This window comes from Phyllobates terribilis, unplaced genomic scaffold (genome assembly GCF_046119375.1).
Source record: "Phyllobates terribilis strain yellow unplaced genomic scaffold, ASM4611937v1 Scaffold_1__5_contigs__length_1240528914, whole genome shotgun sequence".
In the NCBI taxonomy this organism is placed as follows: domain Eukaryota; kingdom Metazoa; phylum Chordata; class Amphibia; order Anura; family Dendrobatidae; genus Phyllobates; species Phyllobates terribilis.
This window is the reverse complement of record NW_027362761.1, coordinates 150,387,439-150,408,939: the sequence shown is the minus strand read 5'-3', so window position 1 is coordinate 150,408,939 and position 21,501 is coordinate 150,387,439. Positions and strand designations below refer to the sequence as shown.

The 21,501-nt window shown below is 38.4% G+C and overlaps 1 protein-coding gene across 2 annotated transcripts in view; it reads right to left on the bottom strand.

Moving 5' to 3' along the window:
* The window catches only part of PTPRD (protein tyrosine phosphatase receptor type D), a 2,806,079-nt gene that overhangs the window by 1,783,963 nt on the left and 1,000,615 nt on the right, over positions 1 to 21,501 (bottom strand). For both annotated transcript variants that reach the window (XM_073668359.1, XM_073668367.1), the window contains one exon: positions 20,012 to 20,136. The gene's annotated coding sequence lies outside the window, so the exon portion shown is untranslated. The remainder of the gene's footprint in view (positions 1 to 20,011; positions 20,137 to 21,501) is intronic.

The following is a 21,501-nucleotide window of genomic DNA, read 5'->3' as shown; positions in this document are numbered from 1 at the left end:
ATACTACATTTTTGGCTGTGATGTTTTTGGAAGCATTTCAACATAAAAATAAATAGAAATAACTGGCAAAACAGTAAAGAAATCTTGTTAAGCCCCAAGAGAATAAAGAGAATATGATCTATTGCTGAAAACCTTAGATTTAATTTTTTTTTTTACTATTTTCTATTTCCAATAAATTAACACTTTTATATGTAACTGTATTATATTATTAGTAACAGTGTATTCAGCTTACATCTAGGATGCAAATGCAAGCTAATTACTTTAAGTAATTAGGGCTATTGCGGCATTTATTCTTAGTTTACTTTCTTGTTTATAAGGCTGAATAGTAGCACTTTTATTAAATGTAACTTGCTATGAATATTTCCTTCTTTCCGACTTAAACGGGGTTGTTCGGTCAAAAGTGATAAGTCTGCAGTCACTCTGTGTGACTGCAGACTTATGAATCCCCCCAGCACCGACACTGTGCAAAGCGGGGATTCGCCTGCATGAGACCTGGTAACAGAGGGTATGTATGTGTTAAAAGAGTTAAAGAGATTGCCAAAGCATCTTTTATCACATATTGAAAGAATAATTGTTTAGAAAATTTTGAAAATCTGACCCCCAGCTAGTTTAGCACTGAATATATTCTTGATGGACCGTGAAACTCTCATTAGATAGTGTATTACCCATCAGTGTAATGTGTATAAGCTTGTCCTAGTTGTCCTTCCTGACTTTTGGGGACAGAATAATCAGGTATTGGTCCTTTGTTACTTTGGAGGTAGGTCACTGTCAGAGGTACTTGGCAGCAATTATTCCACTCATTCTATTTAAACAAAAATACTGACATTGGAGATAAGCAAATTAGTTTTTTTTTAACAAAAAAATTGAATTCTCCAGAACTTTTCTGACTTGTAGAGATATAAAAAAGGGGTTCAATAAAGAAAAAAAAAAGATTTGATTCTCAGCTCACTGCTTAATTGTCCCACCGCTGGAGCAGCCTACCTACTGGTCCCCCACTCCATATGGCCTCTCCTTTTCTCTGGTATGTGGCATTTTATTTGGGTATCTTCATTCTACAGGGATGAGTAGGCTGCTGATGTAACATTGCACTATGTGACATCATGACTTCATGATTTGTGTCTCCTGAGGCCAAGTCAGTATCTTGGGTGGAGAATGTTGTGACATCATCATGTCTCAATGTTCTTGGTGAGGTCAAAGCCCTATTTGGTGCATAAGGAGAGGGAAGATGCTCAACAAGGATGTTACATGCTAGAGTAAAGAAGAGGCTGGTTGGAACAGACGACTGGAAGCAGGGGAGCAGCATCGGTGAGAAAGGTGAGCTGTGAAGTGAGAATCAATTGTTTTTACATCCTAATTAATTATACTCTTGTGTCTTGGACCATTCAATTTACATTAAATAGCTTCAGTGCAAATCAAATTTCTTCCAAACTTGAGCAAATTTCCAAATTCAAATTCTGGCAAATTTGCTCATCACTTGTTGACCTTTCTTGCTTATATGCCCATGATTATTAAAATTTACAGCCCATTTGGCATTTCCAGTTTAAAATTTGATTTTATAAGGATTTGGGGAAAGAAGCACATTTTAACCCCGGGGAGAAAATGTCAATATATTTTATCAAATATTAGAACCACCCTCAGTGTGGTAATAGGGGGTACAGACTACAGAAATAGCAGTAAGTGACATATGCTTTCTGCTCTGCTATTTAATGCATGTAAGGAACTATCACAACATAAAGGATGTAATTCATTTACTAAATTCAAATATCCCTAATGTTTTCTATTTCATCTTTTAAATGATTAGACAGGCTGAAAAATCCCTGCCTTGGTTACATAATGTACCCATTTATCACGCCTAAGGGCTTAGTGAGATGAATTATGTAAATTACAATATGAAATTTTATATTTTATAAATCATTTACGATTGGTCATATTGGAGGTAAAAATGATTTCAACTGAAAGCCTGGTAATTATTGTTATAGTGTCTTTTGCATTAATTCTAGCTTCACATTCAGAAGCATTTGGCTGAGTATCTCTTCCACTTAAACAACATATCCCAGGAAATTGCTAAAAGCTTGGGCTGTGGTTTACATGACTGTATCTAGATACACTGGTATTTATTTTATAATATAAAAATAACTGGAAACGATGGTCAAATAATTACAATTGATTCGACTTATTACAAACCATGATTGTATTCACATTGTGTAGAACTGTGTATAAAAGGCTGCAGCAATATCACTAACAATACTGTTCTGCAATGATTTTCCAGCAATTTCAGCAATTCTTTTTTGGTGATTTCTGCTCATCTCTGCTGCACTTTTCTTTGACATTTAAATACACCCTATAGCTCCCATACACATTAGACTAACATCGGCCAAACCCAATAATATAGGAGGATTGGCCATCGGTCTAATGTGTAAGGGAACCTCCCAACTCCATGCCAACATAAGATATCGGAAGTTAAAGAAGTTGTCCACTACTATTTACTCCTTTCTATAAAGCCCACAATGTATTTAACCTGTTGAAGGAAGATTATTTCTAATTACCTTGCTTTGTCTTTATGGCCTGTGAGCGGCGTTCTTGCTGACCGCTCACAGGCATCACGTGACCCCCGGCTGCAGCCGGATCTTCCTTCCACTGATGTCAAGAGAGGCGTGACCCAGTGACACGCTCCCTGCAGTGGATTCTGGGTTGTGGGCGGGGTTTCCTCGCGTGTCACAGTTCAGCATTCACCGGTCGTTTTCCCAATTAATGCAGGAGAGGGAAAGCACACGATGGGTGCTGGGATACTGGGCTGTAACACGTGGGATACTGGGCTGTAACACGCGGGGAGTGTGTCACTGATAGCAGGCTGCAGCCAGGGGTCACATGATGCCTGTGAGTGGCCAGCTATAGCGCCGCTCACAGGCCATAAAAACAAAGCAAGGTAATTAGAAATAATCTTCCCTCAACAGGTTAAATACATTGGGGACATTATAGAAAGTAGTGGACAACCCCTTTAAGAGAGACGGATCATCACTTTGGATTTCCAATACTTTTGTTCTTACTGGAGAAAAACAACTTCTTTAGAAGTCTGGCAGCAACTCTTTTCTAAAGAACACAGGAGCATTAGGTTGTGCATTCCTGTGTATGGGGTAGTCAGGAAAGAAAGCTTTCGGCCACGCGATCATTCAGTTGACAGCTGTCTAATATCAATTTTTTGTTTTAAAGGGAACCTGTCATGTGGAAATATACTATTAACCTGCAGATATGGGGTTAATCTGCAGGTTAATAGCATTCTGAAGCTGTGCGTCCACTGCGCTGAAAGCCCGGCAGCTGGGAGGAAATTAACTTTATCCTTCCCGGCAGCCTCAGGGTTTCAGTCATAGTCCTGCTAAAGAAGATTAGAGGGTTGAGACCAAAAGCAGAAAAAAGTGAAAATCTTTTATCAGGATTTAAGCCATATTCACACTGCAGTAATCTGGTTGGTATTTTGCACCAGTATTTGTAAGCCAGATGTTGGTGTAGGTCCATCCAAAACATAGAAGAGATTGAAACATTTCCATAAAACTTTTTCTCTGTATTTTTAACTTTTTGTCTACAACTACCGATGCAAATACTGTAATGAATACTGCCATATTGAAATTAGCCTTAAATGTTTTTTTAGTTTAGTTCAATAAATTGCATTGCAGTGTATAAGGTGTCATAATATTGCCCAATTTTGCATTTATCTGCTTATAGACCCATGGGAATATATATTTTTTAATGTGTTTTGCCAGCTCACACATGGCACAATATACTTGGGGTCATGTATGTAATATCATAGAGCTTTTACTGGCAGTAATTCAATGAGAAATATGGCATTTGAAACTCAATCAATCGTTCCTTTATCTACGAATTAGCCATTGGCAAGTTTTAAACTTAGAGAGAAAATAATGCAAAATATATTATGGAAAAATGTTACTTTTGAACATTTTGAAACATTTCTCAGCTTAAATCTACATAAATTTACATAGTTGACAACAAAAACTGCAAAACATGCATAACAAATGTTACTCAAAAGTGAATATTTTCTTGAACTGATAGTGCTTAATCTTATAGTAAAGTGTCAGAATAATTGTGATAAATGTTGTAGAATTCATTTATTTTTCCATTTTGTCACTGTTATATGGAAATAAGAAATAAAATAATCCAAAAAATAATCACAAATATATATTAAAAGGATTTTGAGTGACAATTGTTGATCAATACTCAAGACCAGCCATCAATATTTGATTGGCGAGATCAGAAAATTTCGACTCTTCCTGACAATCATAAACATATACAGTATATACACATATATATGTATATATACACTACATTTACTATGAGACATGTGCAGACAAAATAGTAGAAAGTCAATTCAACTGTCAACCGCTTCCTCTTGTTGCAGGGAGCTATCATTGGATGCCTAGCAGCTCTAAAAAGGGCTACCGCAGACAGGCTTCGCTCTGGCTACTCCAACTATCAGGTCCCAGAGGAGCCCTTGCCTTCACTCTTTAACCCCTGTACAAGTATGTGGACTTACACAACACAGGAGACATGGGGTGAGTCTTTGGAGTAGTCAATTGCCGGTGGTGCGGTTGGCAGGAATGATCAGGTCATCGGGTCATAACTAGGAGAGCAAGTAAGATACAAAATTGACAGACAGAAGAATGTAAAGAAAATGTGCCAAGGTAAGGACAGGAATAACACAGGCTGAACAAGAGCTAAACAAACTGCAGTTAGTCGAAGGTGGTATTCACCAAACAATTCCACAGGGGACTGACTCCCAGGAGTCGAAATAAGGATCAACCTTGCCTATCAACACCAACAAGCCAGGAATCAATTCTTAAGCCTCCTGAATCAGAAGTACAAGGAGTTAAGCAGGGCCTCTTGTCACCCGATGACCGAAGTAGAAACAGAGGGGATGGTTATTAGAACGGATGTCACATGAGTAAGCTCTGATGACTTTCTTAAAAATACCAAGAGCATCAGAAACATGAAATAATAAAAAAAGTTGCTGATTTTTGTGCAAATGAGGAATGAACCAATATGTGTTGCTTTTCACAAAAATTCCAGCACATCGCTTATTAATAAAGTCCTATCCATTTGCTCTTATGTTTGCGAATGATTAATGAGCTGCAATTGAAATTTTTACTTTTATGCATATTTTACTATTATATCAGAGAAATTGGGCTTATACACTAGTTACCAGAAGCCTCTGATCAACCTACTACTTATTACCAAAGAATACCATGACAGGTAAGCCACCAATTTAAAGAAGTGTCCACATATTGTAAACTCTACCATTTTCATGGCTGATCTATAGAAAAATAGTTATTTAGAACATTTGATCTTCATCCAATTTATTACATAAAATAATTACATTTTACACGCATTCCAAAAACATTGGCATTGAATTGTTCCACTACAATATTAGGTTTGCTCTGACTGCTTTTAATTAAATTAGATTGCCTACCACTATAACAGTTAAGTTTTCAGAGTTACAAAGCACTCTTCTGTTAATAGGTCCCTTGATAGCTTTTTATCATTAGCTGCTTTTAACATGTCTGTTCACAATGTTCATTTTATAAATATTTAAATAACTATTTCCTCAATCCAGAAGATAGGAACTCGGCTAGCAAAGCCTTTTGTTTGAGGTAATATGGAAATGTATGCTTTCATATTGTGTTATCCAGATAATAAATTCATTGAGAAAATACTGTGCTTTAAATATTTCAAACAATGACTGCCAATACAAATTGTAGCAATATTTCATCGCAGCAGTAATCAATGAATTTGCCAGGAACTCTGTGACTTACTGCCTCTATGAGCACATTTTCTTCAGAGCTAATTAATCATAGCAATAACATAAACAACAAGAAAAAAAAATAAACAAATAATTGAATTGGGCAATAAAACGCTAAATAGAAACATTACTCAAATGATTTGCAGTCTACATACAATTAGATTATGCCGCGAAACAAAGTAGGCTAAAAAGACTTTAAATTGTAAGAAAAAAAATGTTTTTCCTTATGAAAATTAAAGAAAAAATGTTATAAAAGGATAAATGAAATAACAAATAGCAATATTTCTACACATACATACAGTTTAATTCTAGACATCAGGCCAATTTTACTTTTCTTATACAGCCACATGTTAAGATCTGTATTGTTTATGCAAAATCTAGATCTCATACAGTTTTACTGTATTAAAAGTAGGTCACCATGAGTTTCAATAGTGATCTAACGGGGGTTAGAAGGGTGGGGTTCTCATACTGTAGCCATAACAGAGACCTTTACATGGACCTTATCTATAAGATGTATGGGATTTTTCTTTGTAACCATCACTTTAAATCAATAGTTTTCTGATGCTGCAAAAAGAAAAAAAATGTAATGACACTGTAAGAACTGTTAGGTAAGGGGTACAGTGGGTCTCTGTAAAAAGGTACTGTAGATGCAAAATATGCCATGTTATCCTACCTCACAATACCATATACACTTTGCTGAATATTATACATAGGACATTGCCCATTGGGTTGTCCTGTTGAGCATGAGCTCTACAGTAACAAAATCACCCAAGTGCTATGCACATAGTACATGTTATAAAACATAGGACTGTTAGGGGAATATATGCAATATGATACATGCTTTTAAAGCACATTAGTGTTCATACTATATAGCATTAGTCATGGAAATAAAACAAGAAAAATTTGACTTCTGGTTCCAGCACTGGTGATGTAGGAGCACGAGGAGGTGAGCTTCCATATCCGACACGGATTAAACCAGATGTTAATATAGTGTTATTGCTCAGATCAGTTTTAAAGCAGGTTGGGCGAGTACTTAATTCAGTCCAGTTTGATATGTGTTGCACAGTGCACAATAGACACAGAGAAATACTAGTGCTAAGGAGCTCAGCCAGAAATGGGAAGGCAATGTCACCCCCACAGCAGAACACTTTCACATAGAGCAATCTCCAGTACTTATCTCTGACAAAGAAGACAGTGACAGCAGAACCGCCAAGAGACATTAACAACCACTAAACAACAAGAAAATAGCAGCCAAATTCGCAAATCCGTTAGCCCCAGATATCGAAAAGGCTCTGGAACAGGTTATACAAATGTCCATTAACCACATTCACAACAAACTTAAAGAACTGAGGAAATTGAGTAGCACATAATCTACCTACAGGGAAAAAATAACGAGTCACAATTCTGCTTTAAGGATGAAGATGAAACATCTCAGTGATAAAACAAATCTACCAACTTAAGAATAGTGGGCTTTAAAGAATCAGTTTCAGCATCAGAGCAACAAAGTCCGTGAAAAATAGATCTACTAGATCATCTGGGACTAAGCTACAACTGCAGAGTTAATAAGGCTCATCATGTAGGTCCAGACTTGCACTCCTTCCAAAGATACACTGAAGACAGTCAGTTGAAACTACACCAGGCACCAGGGAGGATGGTATGGTAAATATAGTTCAAAAGGGGAGAGTGTGAAGGTTAGCGTTCATAAGGTAGGACAGTGTGGAATTAATTGTACATAAGAGCGGAGAGTTTGTTGCTTATAGTTCATAAGTAGGATGGTGTGGTATCAGAGCTCATAAGGTGGAATCTATGCAGCCTCGGTTTGATGGTCCATAAATTTACTTTGTAAAAGTGACTTCCAACTCAAACAAACCCTAGTGTGATCTGGAGACTTGGAATAGAAGTCATGTGACCCAGTAGAGGAGTGAAGTGGCAAAGGAAGCCACAAAAGACGGCAATCAATGAGTATATTGCTGCTTTATGGGAGTGCTTCTTTCATCTTCTCTCGTTTTTTTGATCAACCAAAAGCGGGTTTAGGTTGTGAGTAGCTCTGATAGTTCTATTCACTAAGAGTGACATTATTTTTCCCTGGCAATTTATTAATTAGTATTATCTGTTAGCATGTTTATGACACCAAGTCTCTTTATAGATAAAGGACTTGCCGTGCTTATAATCAAAGGAACTTAAGGTTCTTGCAGTAGGCTTAAATGCTACACTATCCATGCCTTTTATGTGTACAATGTTTCCAAAGGGTGATAATATGCAAAGACAGATGAGACTGCTTAAGCATTTAATTGGATAACTCTCCCATGCTATCAGTGCAACATCCACCTCTGCACATTATTTCCACTTTGGTACTAGCAAAATTGCTTATGTTATACCTGGTTCCACTTTGAGTACTTAAATCTGAAAAAAAGTGGCAGCTCTGATCTCCTTTATGGAGCATTTCACTAGAAAAAATAAAGCTCTAAAATGCCATTAGTTGTGTGAATACCATTTTCCTGCACAACGCTTTAAGGAGTGATTTTGGTTATAGTAACTTGTTTTGTGTTCTATTTCCTTTTTAACCTAGTTTAATAAAATAAGCATAAAACTGAGAGTGCAGACTCACCATGAGCGACTGTGCCCCTAAACCCTACCACATTTAGACAAACAGAATTAGCACTAGTTTGTAAAAAAAAACCCTACCTTGTCCACTATGCAAATAATCTTGTGGAATTTAAAAGTTCTTAGATCTTCTAACAAAAGTGTTAAAATTCTCCTTGAACGTCTTTACCCTGATATTGTACGCCTACAGGAGATGCATCTGAAAGAGGAGGATTTTTTCAGGATAAATCACTTTTGAGTTTGTTGGATCCTCAGTTCAGGGTGGTTATGCAGGGGTCTTGATTCGGGTTTCATATATTCTTTCATATTGCTATCACAGGACTGTAACAATGAGAGAAGATGCAAATACCTTCTCTTTGCACATGTGGGAGAAACACTCAGCCTTTATAATACATATGGCCCTAACAGCTCTAATGAGTATTGTTTCTGGGCCTTGAAAAGAAAATCCAGCAGGATAACTCCCTGGTGATAATCACTGGGACTGATCTCACTACAGTTCATAATATTAAAAAGGATGGGACAATATGATGCAGATATGGCAATACAAATGTACTTTCTACATTTTTGAACATACTGTGCAAATATATATATATACAGTGGGTACGGAAAGTATTCAGACCCCTTTAAATTTTTCACTCTTTGTTTCATAGCAGCCATTTGGTAAATTCTAAAAAGTACATTTTTTTCTCATTAAAGTACACTCTGCACTCCATCTTGACTGAAAAAAAACAGAAATGTAGACATTTTTGCAAATTTATTAAAAAAGAAAAACTGAAATATCACATGGTCATAAGTATTCAGACCCTTTGACCAGACACCCATATTTAAGTCACATGCTGTCCATTTCCTTGTGATCCTCCTTGAGATGGTTCTACTCCTTCATTGGAGTCCCGTTGTGTTTAATTAAACTGATAGGACTTGATTTGGAAAGGCACACACCTGTCTATATAAGACCTCACAGCTCACAGAGCATGTCAGACCAAATGAGAATCATGAGCTCAAAGGAACTGCCCAAGGAGCTCAGAGAAAGAATTGTGGCAAGGCACGGATCTGGCCAAGGTTACAAAAGAATTTCTGCATTACTCAAGGTTCCTAAGAGCACAGTGGCCTCCATAATCCTTAAATGGAAGAAGTTTGGGACCACCAGAAGTCTTCCTAGACCTGGCCGTCCAGCAAAACTGAGCAATCGTGGGAGAAGAGCCTTGGTGAGAGAAGTAAAGAAGAACCCCAAGATCACTGTGGCTGAGCTCCAGAGATGCAGTAGGGAGATGGGAGAAAGTTTCACAAAGTCAACTATCACTGCAGTCCTCCACCTGTCGGGCCTTTATGCAGAGTGGCCCGATGGAAGCCTCTCCTCAGTGCAAGACATATGAAAACCCGCATAGAGTTTGCTCAAAAACACGTGAAGGACTCCCAGACTATAAGAAATAAGATTCTCTGGTCTGATGAGACGAAGATAGAACTTTTTGGTGATAATTCTAAGCGATATGTGTGGAGAAAACCAGGCACTGCTCATCACCTGCCCAATACAATCCCAACAGTGAAACATGGTGATGGCAGCATGATGCTATGGGGGTCTTTTTCAGCTGCAGGGACAGGATGACTGGTTGTAATTGAAGGAAACATGAATGCGGCCAAGTACAGAGATATCCTGGATGAAAACCTCTTCCAGAGTGCTCTGGACCTCAGACTTGGACGAAGGTTCAGCTTCCAACAAGACAATGACCCTAAGCACACAGCTAAAATAACAATGGAGTGGCTTCAGAACAACTCTGTGACCATTCTTGACTGGCCCAGCCAGAGCCCTGACCTAAACCCAATTGGGCATCTCTGGAGAGACCTGAAAATGGCTGTCCACCAACGTTCACCATGTAACCTGACGGAACTGGAGAGGATCTGCAAGGAAGAATGGCAGAGGATCCCCAAATCAAGGTGTGAAAAACTTGTTGCATCATTCCCAAGAAGACTCATGGCTGTAGTAGCTCAAAAGGGTGCTCCTACTCAATACTGAGCAAAGGGTCTGAATACTTATGACCATGTGATATTTCAGTTTTTCTTTTTTAATAAATTTACAAAAATTTCTACATTTCTGTTTTTTTTCAGTCAAGATGGGGTGCAGAGTGTACTCTAATGAGAAAAAAATGAACTTTTTAGAATTTACCAAATGGCTGCAATGAAACAAAGAGTGAAAAATTTAAAGGGGTCTGAATACTTTCCGTACCCACTGTATATATATTTATATATATATATATATATATATACAGTGGTGGCCAAAAGTATTGGCACCCCTGCAATTCTGTCAGATAATACTCAGTTTCTTCCTGAAAATGATTGCAATCACAAATTCTTTGGTATTATCTTCATTTAATTTGTCTTCAATGAAAAAACACAAAAAGAATTGTCCTAAAGCCAAATTGGATATAATTCCACACCAAACCTAAAAAAGGGGGTGGGCAAAAGTATTGGCACTGTTTGAAAAATCATGTGATGCTTTTCTAATTCGTGTAATTAACAGCACCTGTAACTTACCTGTGGCACCTAACAGGTGTTGGCAATAACTAAATCACACTTGCAGCCAGTTAACATGGATTAAAGTTTACTCAACCTCTGTCCTGTGTCCTTGTGTGTACCACATTGAGCATGGAGAAAAGAAAGAAGACCAAAGAACTGTCTGAGGACTTGAGAAACCAAATTGTGAGGAAGCATGAGCAATCTCAAGGCTACAAGTCCATCTCCAAAGACCTGAATGTTCCTGTGTCTTCTGTGCGCAGTATCATCAAGACGTTTAAAGCCCATGGCACTGTGGCTAACCTCCCTAGATGTGGACGGAAAAGAAAAATTTACGAGAGATTTCAACGCAAGATTGTGCGGATGGTGGATAAAAAACCTCGACTAACATCCAAACACGTTCAAGCTGCCCTGCAGTCCGAGGGTACAACAATGTCAACCCGTACTATCCGTCGGTGTCTGAATGAAAAGGGACTGTATGGTAGGATACCCAGGAAGACCCCACTTCTTACCCCGAGACTTAAAAAAGCCAGGCTGGAGTTTGCCAAAACTTACCTGAGAAAGCCTAAAACATTTTGGAAGAATGTTCTCTGGTCAGATGAGACAAAAGTAGAGCTTTTTGGGAAAAAAGCATCAACATAGAGTGTACAGGAAAAAAAAAAAGGCATTCAAAGAAAAGAACACGGTCCCTACAGTCAAACATGGCAGAGGTTCCCTGATGTTTTGGGGTTGCTTTGCTGCCTCTGGCACTGGACTGCTTGACCGCGTGCATGGCATTATGAAGTCTGAAGACTACCAACAAATTTTGCAGCATAATGTAGGGCCCAGTGTGAGAAAGCTGGGTCTCCCTCAGAGGTCATGGGTCTTCCAGCAGGACAATGACCCAAAACACTCTTCCTAAAGCACTATAAAATGGTTTGAGAGAAAGCCCTGGAGACTTCTAAGGTGGCCAGCAATGAGTCCAGACCTGAATCCCATAGAACACCTGTGGAGACATCTCAAAATGGCAGTTTGGAGAAGGCACCCTTCAAATATCAGGGACCTGTAGCAGTTTGCCAAAGAAGAATGGTCTACAATTCCAGCAGAGCATTGTAAGAAACTCTGATGGTTACCGGAAGCGGTTGTTCGCAGTTATTTTGGCTAAAGGTTGTGCAACCAAGTATTAGGCTGAGGGTGCCAATACTTTTGTCTGGCCCATTTTTGGAGTTTTGTGTGAAATGATCAATGATTTGATTTTTGCTTCATTCTCCTTTGTGTTTTTTCCTTGCAAGCAAATTAAATGAAGATAATAATACCAAAGAATTTGTGATTGCAATCATTTTCAGGAAGAAACTGAGTATTATCTGACAGAATTGCTGGGGTGCCAATACTTTTGGCCACCACTGTATATATATATATATATATATATATATATATATATATATATATATACATATATATATATATATGCGTATATATATAAATATATACAGTGGGGGAAATAAGTATTTGATCCCTTGCTGTTTTTGTAAGTTTGCCCACTGACAAAGACATGAACAGTCTATAATTTTAAGGGTAGGTTAATTTTAAAATTGAGACAGAATATCCAAAAAAAATCAAGAAAATAGCATTGTATAAATTAGATAAATTTTTTTGCATTTTGCAGTGAGAAATAAGTATTTGATCCCTCTGGCAAACAACACTTAATACTTGGTGGCAAAACTCTTGTTGGCAAGCACAGCAGTCAGATGTTTTTTGTTGTTGATGATGAGGTTTGCGCACATGTCAGGAGGAATTTTGGTCCATTCCTCTTTGCAGATCATCTCTAAATCATTAAGATTTTGAGGCTGTCGCTTGGCAACTCGGAGTTTCAACTCCGTCCATAAGTTTTCTATGGGATTAAGGTCTGGAAATTCGCTAGGCCACTCCGTGACATCACTGTGCTTCTTTTTGAGCCACTACTTTGCTGCCTTGGCTATATGTTTTGGGTCATTGTCTTGCTGGAAGACCCAGCCACGACCCATCTTCAATGCTCTTACTGAGGAAAGGAGGTTGTTGACCAAAATCTCGCGATACATGACCCCATCCATCTTCCCTTCAGTACGGTGCAGTCGTCATGTCCCCTTTGCAGAAAAGCACCCCCAAAGTATAATGTTTCCCCCACTATGCTTCAAGGTTGGGACGATGTTCTTAGGGTTGCACCCATTCTTCTTCTTCCTCCAAACACGGCGAGTTGAGTTAATGCCAAAGAGCTCAATTTTTGTCTCATCTGACCACAGAATCTTCTACCAATAACTCACAGAATCATCCAAGTGTTCATTGGCAAACTTCAGATGGGCCTGCACATGTGCCTTCTTGAGCAGGGGGACCTTGCGGACATTGCAGAATTTTAAACCTTTAAGGCATAATGTGTTACCAATGGTTTTCTTGGTGGCTGTGGTCCCAGCTTCCTTGAGATCATTAACAAGTTCCCCCGTGTAGTTTTAGGCTGATCTCTCATTTTCCTTATGATCAAGGATACCTCACTTGGTGAGATTTTGCATGGTGCCCCAAATCAATGTCGATTGACAGTCATTTTGTATTTCTTCCATTTTCTTACTATTGCACCAACAGTTGCCTCCTTCTTACCCAGCATCTTACTTATGGTTTTGTAGCCCATTACAGCTTTGTGCAGGTCTATGATCTTATCCCTGACATCCTTAGAAAGCTCTTTGGTCTTGACCATGTTGTAGAGGTTAGAGTCTGACTGATTAATTGTGTCTGTGGACAGGAGTCTTTTATACAGGTAACTATGTAAGACAGCTGTCTTTAATCATAGAATCATAGAATGGTAGAGTTGGAAGGGACCTCCTGGGTCATCTGGTCCAACCCCCTGCTCAAAGCAGGATTCACTAATGCAGGTAACGAGTTGATTAGGAGCATCTAACTGGTCTGTAGGAGCCAGAACTCATAATGGTTTGTAGGGGATCAAATACTTATTTATCACTGCAAAATGCAAAACAAATTATCTAATTTATACAATGTGATTTTTTTCATTTGTTTTTGGATATTCTATCTCTCAATGTTAAAATTAACCTATCCTTAAAACTATAGACTGTTCATGTCTTTGTCAGTGGGCAAACTTACAAAAACAGCAAGGGATCAAATACTTATTTCCCCACTGGATATATATATATATGTATTCATATGTTGTGAAGGATCCACACTTTGCCACCCACCTGACGTCACAACTACATCAGACGTATCATGTGATACGGATCTGCACTTTGCACCAATGTGACGTTCCGCACCCCCTCGGGGATGCGTAAGATCAGATTGGTACAGTTCTACACAGACAACCCCTGTCCACACGGGTACAGGAAGGGGCCGGGAGTGAGAAGAGGTGGCCCACTCAGCCACTGATGTGGCACCACACTCACTCACACCCCTGATAGGCTGAGATGCCCCTTCCACTAGCCCCAGTGAAACAGAACCTTGTCAGCCTGGTAGAGCTGCCACCAGTTTCTATTTGATATAAGCCCTCGGTCCATTAACAGGAATTATATTGGGCCAGAAACCAGCCCCGGTAGAGTGTTAGTTGAACCGAACAATGGACGTGAGGATTCGTGGATCGAGATAAAAGAGCAGCCCAAGGTTAAATTATATATTTAATCTCCTTAAGGGCACACTAGACAATACACTATATGCATAAGGTTTATACATACATAATGGTCAGAGATGCAAACACAATAGTAGTGGTACAAAAGATATAAGCAGATATTAAGTGTCTGTTACCAGTCAGATGGAAGGCCTTGCTTGCGGGGGGAGTGCCGCCACGTGGGAGGCTTGAGGGCCCCTCTGTTGGGTGACTTTCCTGTTGTCGTGACCTCTCAGAGAATAAGCCCTGGGATAAGAGCTGCAGGAGCTTTTAACCTCTCTGGGTCACCACCGTCCTGCTCCCTGGGCTGGACCTAAATCCATGGGTTATAATCGGTCAGACTGAGTGAGACAATTTATTCCTGGGAATCGGGTAGCTGTGTTAGTGCCCACCGGGGAGAACAGGCTCCTTAACCAGTGGCAGGGGCCATATAAAGTGGTAGAAAAGGTGGGAGAGGTCAACTATATTGTACACCTACCAGGGAAAAGGAAGCCCTTTTCCATATATTATGGCAACCAGCTAAAACCCTTGAAAAATAGGGACCCTCTAGAAACCCCTTTTAAAGCCCTGTAGAATTTCTGAGGCCCACTAGGAGGTAGTCTCAGAGGAGGCAATACAAAACTGTTCATGCTGCCTAACAAAATCAGATTTGGTAAAGTGGCCCCCTGTACGCACTGGGGGGTTAGCAGATGATGCCCAGCCCTTGGCTTTAGGCAGAGGGGGAGGGTATGTAGCAATGTCAGGTATGCTAATGTTAAATCATAGCTCTGCAGGCTTTGAATAGTACATCTGTCTAGCCCTGCATATAAACAGGCTAGTTGTTCATCTAAGTCAGTCAGCTGGGGAGGCTGAGCAGACCGTAGTTGACTTGAAGTTTAGGAAAGAAATAAGACTGAATCTCTTTGAGAAGAGTCTGCACAGGCTGTGTGCACCAAATTGCAAGTATCAGTGATTTCTATGGACAATAACATTTTTGTTTGACCGAACTGAGACTAGCTCAACGGTGTCTGAAGTAGTCAGGGTCAATAATGTTTTGTTAGCGCCTGGACAAAGCTATTGATTTATGTTTATGATTTTGTTGTTTAGGTGTTGTGCAACATGAGGAAAGCAATAAAAACTGCCTGTATTTGGAACAAAACTGCATTGCCTGTGTGAACACTACCTTATTCCCACCGGAGAGAGTGAATCCCTACTATATATATATGTTCAACATATGTATATTGTTCAAAATCTTTATCAAAGATTTAGATGAAGGAATTGAGGGTAAACTGATTAAATTTGCTGATGACTCAAATCAAGGAGGGATAGCTAATACTAGAGAAGAGAGAGAGAAGATTAAACAAACTGGAACTGTGGGCAACAACTAAGAATGTTTTTTAACAGGGAGAAATGCAAAGTCCTACATCTGGGCCTAAAAAATAAAAAAAGCATATACAGAATGGGATGAATAGGTCTAAGCAACAGAACATGTGAAAAAGACTTGGGTATACTAATAGATCACAGACTGAACATGAGTCAACTGTGTGATGCAGCACCACTAATGGCAAACACAATTCTGGGTTGCAATGACAGAAGCATACAGTCTAGATCACGTAAATTAATTATCCCCTTCTACTCCTCTTTGGTCAGACCTCATCTAGAATATTGTGTCCAGTTCTGGGTGCCACATTTTAAAAAAGATATTGTTAAACTGGAGCAAATTCAGAGAAGAGAGACCAGAATAGTGACTGGTCTGCAAACAATGTCCTACGAGGAACAATGAAAGGATCTGGGAATGTTTAGCTGGCAAAAGAGAAGACTGAGAGGAGACTTAATAGCTGTCTACAAATATCTCAAGGGCTGTCACACTGTAGAGGGTTCATCCTTATTCTCATTTGCACAAAGAAAGACTAGAAGCAATGGGATGAAACTGAATGCGAGAAGATACAGATTACATATTAGAAAAAATAATTGTGTGACAAATGCCAAAATTTGTCACACAATTTCTGCTGAATGTGGCATTACCCCATATGTGTTTATATAGTACTGCTTAGCCACACAGCTAGACGTGGGAGGTAATGAGCGCTATTTCACTCTTGGAACACAGATTTTCCTATAATACTTTGTGTACTCCATACACAGAGCCCTTAAGTTCCAGAAAAGCACAATCCCCCTCAAATTACCCCATTTTGGAAATTACACCCCTCTGGGAATTTATCTACAGTTGTAGTGATGATTTTGACTCCATGGGTGTTTTCCAGAAACAAACAGCAATAGATATTGATGCATGAAAATTGCAAATCTTCTATTGTAGTGCCCAATACGTTGTAGTGCCCGTAGACTGTACCAAGCTTGTGCTTGTGAGGAACACAGCCTGTAAATTAAGTGGGCTCTCATTGCTACAGTACTGAAAAACATGTGGACCCTAAATATGGTTTAGGTGCACTGTGGCTTAGAAAGAAGGGGGGTATTTAGATTTGACAGCACAAAATTATCTGGATTTCTTCTGAGGGGAGCCATTTTGCTTTTCCAGAGCCTTTGTGTTCCAGTAAAGTGAAAGCCCCCTATATTTCCATTAACAGATGATGGATATAAGTGGGGACTTGCTTTTTTTATGGATGTAGCTGAAGTTTTTGTTGGGAACATTTTACAGAATATTTTGGATCACATTTATCCTGCGTTCAACACTGAGCACTTACATCGGGGTTTTCATCTAAATTTCTGAATGACGTGATTCAGATAAAACTCCTGAGGGATCCATTCACTATAATGAGGCACCAGAGTTACTCTGGACTTTGTCTTGCCTCTGTTCAGTGGTGTCCTTCCTTTTAGAAGTGCAAAAAACTGTGGCTGACTGCGATTTTATGCACGCTTAAAAAGAGGGACACGGCTGCATCATAAGCCCAACAGAGTGTCTCTTTCTACCTCATTAAAAGGAATCTTCCATCGGGTGTTCCGTCTGAATCATGTATTTCAGAAATTTACATGGAAATGCTGGTGCAAGCACTCAGCGCAAAGTGCAGGATAAATGTGAGCCGAGTCTTACTGCGATCTTTGGGAGGCACAATGAACAAATAAACAGCAGGTCAAGAATTTTTCTTTTTTATTTTTACAAGGTTTTTCGTGCTATTTAAGTTTTTTGGGTCAATGCAATGACAGCAATACTATATTTATATAATTTTTTTTTGTTTGGCTAGTATCACACAATAGAAGACGCATTTTTTTTTTCAAAAACAAATTTTTGCATGTCCATATTTTCAGAGCTATAATTTTCTATATTTCTGCCAACAGAGTCATATGATAGCTTTATTTTTTTGCTGGATGAATCAGAGTTTTTATTGGTATAATTTTCGGGCACATAAAATATTTTGATTGCTTTCTACTCAGATTTTTGGGAGGCAGAATTAACAAAACCAGCAATTCAGGAATTGATTTTTGTTTTTGTTTTTTATTTACCGTGTGGTAAATGTGATAAGACAGCTTTCTTTTTCGGGTCAGTATGATTACAGAGACAACACATTTTTGTCTTGTTTTTATGGTTTGCCATTTTTACACAATAAAAACAATTTTATTAAAAAAATAACTGGTTTTGCATCACATTGTTCTGAGAGCTATAGCTTTTTTATTTCTCCTCTGATGGAGCTGTTTGGCAGTTTTATCTTGCAGGACCAGACGTTCTCAGCGATACCATTTTTAATTGCATTCAACTTTTTGAGTTTTGTGTTTTATTCAATAAAGTATAGTTTTTTGCCACTTTTTTTTATGATGTTAACTGAAAGGGTTAACTAGTGAGACAGTTAACCCTTATTGGATCATTAAGGTTGCGGTGATACCAAATATGTGTACTTTTTATGTTTTGCCACTTCTGCACAATAAAAAACATTTCTTAGAAAAAAGAACTGTTTTTGCATCGCTATATTCTGAGATCTATAGCTTTCATATTTTCGCTGATGGAGCTCTATGGCAGCTTGGTTTTTGCGGGAGAAGATGACGTTTTCAGAGGTACCATTTTTATTTACATTCAACTTTTTGACTGCGTTTTCTTCAACTTTTTGTTCAGCAGTATGATGAAAAAGTATCATTTTTTGACACATTTTTTATTTATTTTTTTACAGCGTATGACAGTTTTATATGTCAGGTTGTTCTGGACATTGCAATACCAAATATGTGTAATTTATTTATTTTTGTTTTTACATTAGTATATATATTTACTGGTATCTTATTTTCATTTTTTGTTCTTGATTTTTGTGATTTTTAAAAAAATATATTTACAATTTTTTAAAACTTTATTTTTACTTCTATACCTTGTCCCAGGATGGGACATCAACTTTCCCTTCCCTGATCGCTGATCAAATACTCTTCAATGCTTTTTCATTGCATAGCATTAGATCAGTCTCTGGCACACAGGGAGGAGTGTCAGCTCCTGCTCCTCCCTACTGGCCGCCATACCTGAGTGACCCCGTGGCAATCTTTCATCCCAGGGTCACCATGGAGTCCATCAATACAATGTGTGTAGCAATCATGTTGTACCGATCAGACCAGAGAGGGAGTTCCCTCCCAAAGATGATCAGTGTTGCTGCCTCTATTGACAGCGGCATCAAAGGGGTTAAACACCCGCGATCTTCGCTAGAACTGATCGTGGGCATTTCTGCAGGGTGTCAGCAAAAATCTATAGCTGACACCCGCCGATGTGAGTGAGCTGACATGATCGTTGCACCATACATGTACGGCGGTTGTGAGAATGCACCTCCTGCGGCACTGCATATGTACGGCGGATGTCGTGAAGGGGTTAATAGGTCTGCTAAGATGAACAATTTTTCTCTCAGTCCGGATAGCTGTGAGAAAGGTTTGCATCATGAACTACTTTCTTCCTAGTCTCAGGTGACACTCACCCATTCAAGTCTACGGGTGCGTAAAAAAAAAAAAACAGATCGCATACAGAACATCAAGGAGACATCCCATTTTTACAGATACATTTCTATTATAAACCTAGAAAACCGTATTTGATCACATACATTTTGAAAATGGATTGTATAGCACAAGGGCATCACATGGACATTACATGGATGTTGCACAGACAATCAAAAACGGACACACGAATGGCACACTGATGAAAATAGGATGAAACTCAGACAATTTCTCATACGCTCATCTGCAGGAGCCCTATAAGGTAGATTTAGTGATAGCTTTAATTAACCATTGAATAGTAAGTTGCAGGACATGTGAATTAATTGTAAGCAATTAGAGGCAGCAAATACATTGGAGATACATTCTGAAAAGGCTTGATGAAGTAATAGTCATGAATATTAAGAATAAAATCAGAAGAATACAGTGTAATTTTTTATGAATAATATTATATTTAATATCAATAGGACGCTTGAAGAATATTTAGTGAAGTGAAAATATGTTTTAAAATAATATAGGGTTGCATTCATATATTTAGGTTTAATATAAAATCAATATGTAATCATAAACATATAAAAAAAATAACTCACCAGGATACGAGGCGTTCATATGCAGATTCTGCAGGTGCCAACATGTTGCCAGAGTGAGGTTTCTTATTTCTTAGTTTCCAAAAAATGGATAATGCTGAATGCTGTAGGATATTTTGATTCTTTACCTGAAATAAAATAAACCTCAATAAGAAACAAAGTAGCACATATTTAAATATTTATTTTACACTTAATTAAAAAAGCACCCTAAATGTTGAAACTTTTAATTAGATTACAGCACAATGTTGTGCATACCATAGAGCTTTCATATTCTAAGTGAAACACTGTATAAAAATGTAAATAAATGATAATACTGAAGTTAAAGCTCAACTAGGGATGAATAGTATGCACCTAAATTGTTATTTAGAGTCAGAATGTTACAGAAGATTGTACCCAAAACCTAAAGGAAACTTGTTATGTTAAAGAACAGTATTAACCTGCAGATATGGGGTTAATCTGCAGATTAATAGTATTCTAAAGCCATGTGGCAGCCACACTGAAAACCTGGCTACTAGGAGGAAATTAGCTTTATTTTTACCAGCAGCCTCTGGCTTTCAGTCATCGAGGCACACCCGAAGTGACTTCAGTCACTTTTCATTACATAGTGAGCGACGGCTGTAGCCCTGCTCTGATACTTGCCGGCTCACCAGAGCATCAGTGGTGAGCAGTGAAGTATGTTTTCATACTCTTTTTAACCTTTTTGTCAGCCCTCTATTGTTAAGCAAGAAGGAGGATCATCTTGCTGAATTCGCAGAGTCGATTACTAACAATCTGTATCCTCCAGAATACAGATTTTTGTAAAATTTGAGTAGAATTCAATTCCACTCAAATGAATTCTCTCATCTCTAGTAAAGATCAGTGTTTTTGTGACTCCAGCACTGCAATGAAGCATAAGAACATTAACTAAAAACAACAACAGTTTCTCTGTGTGTCTCTGCCTCTCTATCTCTACCTACAGTTTCTTCATTCTCCTTCTCTACTCTCAATTGACTTATATGGGCTATGGCTGCAACCTGATCCTTCTGTTAATCTGACAATCTGTCTTCATTTCTGTTTCACTAAATAAATATCATATTGGTAAATTAAAAATGAGTGAATGGTAAAAATGAAAATAGGGGTAAGGAGAGGAGTTTAATATATGAAGATACTTTTTTTCTGTAATAGCATAAAAGACATTTATAGAAATTAAGTCCAACAAGTAGTCCATATGTATCTTGTGTAGAAACAGCCAAAACACATTTCTATAGGCTACTGGATATGATCATAAGAAAACAGCAGTATATAACCATATCATTGCCACAAAAGATGTGCAAATCAATTTGATGCAAATGGAATTTGTGTGTATTTTTTAGGAATTTCCTGTGAATTCAAACAATTTATGAATCGATTCACGTGAATTGTCTAAAATGGCTGCTGCTTTTTTACATGTTGCAAAAGACTGCATCATTCAGAGAAAGCTCACATGAACATTGGCATGGCCAGGTAAGCTTCCC